This window comes from Sander lucioperca, chromosome 21 (genome assembly GCF_008315115.2).
Source record: "Sander lucioperca isolate FBNREF2018 chromosome 21, SLUC_FBN_1.2, whole genome shotgun sequence".
Classification (NCBI taxonomy): domain Eukaryota; kingdom Metazoa; phylum Chordata; class Actinopteri; order Perciformes; family Percidae; genus Sander; species Sander lucioperca.
Genome location: NC_050193.1, coordinates 18,430,769 through 18,435,754, shown reverse-complemented (window position 1 = coordinate 18,435,754; position 4,986 = coordinate 18,430,769). Strand labels below are relative to the sequence as shown.

Sequence of the window (4,986 nt, the reverse complement as noted above, 5' to 3'; positions counted from 1 at the left end):
ACACCAAAAAATATTATTATTATTATTAATTTATTTGACAGGGACAGTGTACATTAATTAGCATTTCTGCAAATGCACCAGAATTAGCCAAAAGGCTATTTTTCATCCGTTGTCCCTGGACAGATCTTAAAATTGTCTACCTAAAATAACACAATAAAAAGATTACAGTGAACAATGCAAATATAAAAAGCAGTAAAATAGATATATCTCCTCATATCATGTTGATAAATACAAGTTTACCAACATACAGACATTATGTTAATAAATAAAAAATTAAAAAAAATTAAAATTATACACATTAATATAGAAAACACATCTACACACGTAGTTCTCAGGGAGAAGTACATTGTTAACCTCAAAAGAAATTTCATATTTTTCCCTCATTATCTTTTGATGAACGAAAACATGTTCTATCATAGTAGCTCAAAATTGATCAGGAATTACTGCTCTGTTTTGCCCTTTGCAATTATTTTTGTTCTTCCTCCTCCTTGTACCCCTATTTTTACAGTACTGTACCCTGCATCTCACAAACTTGTCCTTTGTCTCTGTGATACTGTAATTCTTGTTCTTTGTTGATATGAACCTGCAACCAGTCAACATCTATTGAGCAGTCACTACTGTTACTGTAACAAATGGAAAGCACAGTGTTAAGGGCCATACAATTTGCTCATTGTACAGAATACAGCATACAATGCACTGTACTACAGTATACAATACTACGTAAAAAGGGACAAAAATCAAAGGAGTAAACATGTGATCAATGTGCTTCTTCTTGTCTTTGGGCTGGGTCAGGCCAGAGCACTTTGTCCACATCACAAGAAATATTGTCCCTCCTGAGGCACCGGGGGAAGAAGCCTCTTGTGTGCCGTATCCAGCCCTGACACCTCGCATACACACTCGTCCTCATCTTCTCACATCGTTTCTTCTATCCATTCTCAGACTTTCTCCTTCCCACCTTCAACAACCTCTCTGCTCTCTGAACTGGCTTATATTGGTTGAGTCACATCATTTGAAACAAGTGAAATCAATTATGAGTGGTTGTGTTCAATCAATGCCATGTGTTCTCTAGTTGTATTTGATTGTTGCCCCTTGTGTTGACCAGTATGGATGACATGTGCATTAGAGATGAGAATGTGTTTAGAGTTTTGCTGAAAAGTCTGAGTGAGATCTTCAAATTGTGTTTTACCATGTGATGGTTTAAGGTACTGACAACAGACTGAACAATTAGCTAAATGAGTTCAGGCAACAGAACTTTGTTCAGCCAATGGGTTTTAGTCTTTTAGCAATTGAGAAAAGCTGTAAATGTGTTTATCACATAAACTTTTGTTTCTTCCTGAATATTTGTGTCTAAATGTAATAAACTCTACACCAACACAAAGCTGTGATGTGTGACTTCTTACATATTCATGTCATATACAATCTGGGATCTTTTAATAAAAACATTAACAAATAAATGATATATATAAAATGTAATGTGTGAATAAACCCTTATTAAAGCATTAATAATAATGAGTTATAAACATGTTTAACAGTACAATAAGTTTCATTAAATGTGTTAATCATGTTTTATAAAGTGTAAACATTATTTCAGATGACAGGAAGCAGAAACTCAGTCAACAACAGAACAAATAAGTTTGAAATCATTTTCATTTATTCATAACAAAAGTTCACAGAGGTTTTTCATAGGTTGTTCAGAGCAGCAGTGCCTCGCCCATAGAGACAGAGAGAAAAAAGCCTCCGATGATGCAAAATGATGATTTTTGCATCATCAGAGGTTTTTTTTTTTCCAGACACATAATACAGCTATCTCTGGTATAAGGGGGACATGAGGGAGGGAAGCACGTTCATTAGAAAATACTACCGGGTTTCTCCTGATACAAAGCTTAAAGCTAATTGGTGAAGTATCCCTTTAAGAAACATAAGCGGGCAAGAGTGCATATGGACAACTCTGTGAAGCTAGCATCAATCATTGATGCCGTGAAGACACGCAACAGCATCTGGCAATAGAGGTAAGCACTAAAAGAAATTATATTTCTGTATTCTATTAGCCTATATGTATTTGTGTTTGTTTGCACATTTTTGTATTCTGAATTGTCATTATTAGACATATCTATCTACTGGAGAATCCAGAGATTATATGATTTTTTTTTCACATTTATGCTTTTAATAATTACAGTAAGCCTTAGTTGCTCATAACAAAATTGTAACTGCTATGAATATGCTGATTTTATTGTATTGTTGAACTGAGAAATGTGAAAACTTAATGTTTTCTGTGTTTACTTTTCTACAATTATGTATCATTTCACAGGTATGTGATACCATTATGAGCCATGCCAAGCATCTCATCAGTAGGGTTGGGTATCGTTTGAGTTTTTTCAAATACCGGTGCTAAAACGATACTTTTAAAACGGTGCCGGTGCCTAAACGGTGCCTGATCCGGTGCCTGAACCGAAATATATACAATATATCTATAATGTATATAATATAAAATATAAAAACGGAGCACAAAAGACAGTTGGCGACATTAAAGAATGGCTTGTTTATTGCTAAGGCAATATGGTCAAAATTAAATGATTGATTAATAAAGGTCCCATATGGTGACACTTAAACTTATATGTGTACCGTTTATATGTGTCTATTTAACACTAATTTAATAGTGTTACCAAAAAAAAAAGAGTTGGGTTGATTTTCCCACACTTTTCTGAGAGCCTTTTTTCTCCCCTCCCACACACGCTTGGATTCGCTGCTGGATGGAATGTTCAGCCCACAACTAGAGAGCAGAATGCTCTGATTGGCTAAGCACAGATCTAGAATCAGATTTTGTTGGAAGCCTACTATAAACCAACATGGCAGCGGGATTTGCAAGACCTTACCAGTTAGAGCCCGAATGCTCAAGTTCAGAGGATTCAGGCGAAGAAGACCAACTAATTTCTTTTGGAAGAGGTCAGCAGGACGTTTCAGAGTGGTAAGTTGAGTGCGTTTTCATTTTAGTAGGCTGTAACGCTTTAGAAAAAGTCAGCTAACGTTAGACATGTGTGTCTTCAGTGATGTGGCTATTCGGGGCTAAGGCTAACGTTATATGGTGGCTGTGTATTTTTGCGTCTTTTGGGTTTTTAAACATTTGAAAGTCACAGAAACCACTTGGAGTGAATGATGTGTTTTCATGTTATTGTCATGCTTTCTGCGATGTGTCTGTGTTTATATTCCGGCGCACGGCACATAACGTTACCTGACACACGCCCACCTACTCTTCTCTCTGTGCGCCGCTGTTGCCTGGAAAAGGCAGCGGTGTCAGCAGCATAAAGGTCCCCTGGGACCGCCGGTAGATGATATATTACGACCTTATTTGTAGTTTCATAAAATGTATCAGACTTTACGAATATGAAGGAAATTGCTACTTAATGTTCTTACCTCAGTCCTCGCAATGTCGTAATGTTCAAATACATTCTCCAGTCTGTCTGAACCCTTATTCACTGCAGAATGCACTGAATATTTACAGGGCTGATTATGGGCCTCTGAGACTCAGAGTAATGACAAAGTAAGTGCTCCAACAAATCGTTTATAATATATTTTTTATATACAGCTGTTTTAATTATATTATGCTACATTAATTAAACCAGATAACTCCTGTTTTACAACACCAATAAGTGTGAGGGCCACAGCAGAGAAACAATTGACAACAGAAGCTTACAAATGTTTAATAAAATTTTATTTACAGAGACCCAACAATTCCCCCAAGAGCAAGCGTTTTGTGCGACAGTGGCGAGGAAAACTTCCTTTTAACAGGCAGAAACCTCGGACAGAACCAGGCTCTTGGTGGGCATCTGACACTGCCGGTTGGGGGGACAGAGAGAGAGAGAGAGAGAAGGGCTGCATAGAAACTACAATAATGAAATTAAAGGAGAACTCCAGGCAATTTTTACATTAATCTTGATCGCTATAACTATGTGAGTACTGTCGATAGCAAAAAAAACGATCCGAATCGGTGCTAGCTAACTGGAGCTGCTGCAGCTAATGCTGAGAGCTCCCACTTAGCTAGAACAGCAGTTTTGGGGGCATATCATAAAGAGTGCCTTTGTGCCTCTTAACAGACACAAAATGCAATTAAAATGTCTATGCAACATGAACAGGGCCCTTACATGACAACAAGATGCGTTTTCAACTCAGACATTGTTTAAATTCACCTACCCTGTTAGCTGCTAGCTGCCGTCTGGGATGAGTGAGTTCAGCCAGGCTTCAGTAATAATCATCAAGCAGCAGTTCCCTGTGTATTTGTAGCATATATATCCATTTTGTGTGCGATCCATCTGGCCTCCTGTAACGCTGTTACTGTACAAGAAACAGGCATCATTTGGCCCGTTTCCATGTAGTTACATAGTCACTGATATGATCATAACCACTACAGTGCTCAATTACCTATTTTTGAGGGGGAAATAAACTTTTTTCGCTGCAAAAATTTCGCCACGAAAGCATGAACTGTCCTGTGGAGGACATCCACCAGACCAGCGGGCGCCCGTGGATTGTTGTCGGCCGCGGCAGGCGAGGAAGGCGGGGAGGAAGTAGAAGGATGCCGGTCGGCCCTGCTAGCCTGGCTAAGGCAACTAACACACAGTTCACCACTGCAGAGACTACTATTCACCAACGCCAGATGGATCCCACACTAAATGGATATATATGCTACAAATACACAGGGAACTGCTGCTTGATGATTATTACTGAAGCCTGGCTGAACTCACTCATCCCAGACGGCAGCTAGCAGCTAGCAGCTAACAGGGTAGGTGAATTTAAACAATGTCTGAGTTGAAAACGCATCTTGTTGTCATGTAAGGACCCTGTTCATGTTGCACAGACATCTTAATTGTATTTTGTGTCTGTTAAGAGGCACAAAGACACTCTTTATGATATGCCCCCAAAACTGCCGTTTTAGCTAAGTGGGAGCTCTCAGCATTAGCTGCAGCAGCTCCAGTTAGCTAGCACCGATTCGGA

At 38.7% G+C, this 4,986-nt stretch overlaps 1 long non-coding RNA gene across 1 annotated transcript; it reads right to left on the bottom strand.

Moving 5' to 3' along the window:
- Nucleotides 1-469: 469 nt before the first annotated feature.
- Nucleotides 470-1,002, bottom strand: LOC116055119. The gene is made up of 2 exons (XR_004106215.1): nt 956-1,002; nt 470-583 (listed from the first exon to the last, which is right to left on the bottom strand). It is a non-coding gene; the product is annotated as an uncharacterized LOC116055119 (long non-coding RNA).
- Between the last annotated feature and the right edge of the window lie 3,984 nt (nt 1,003-4,986).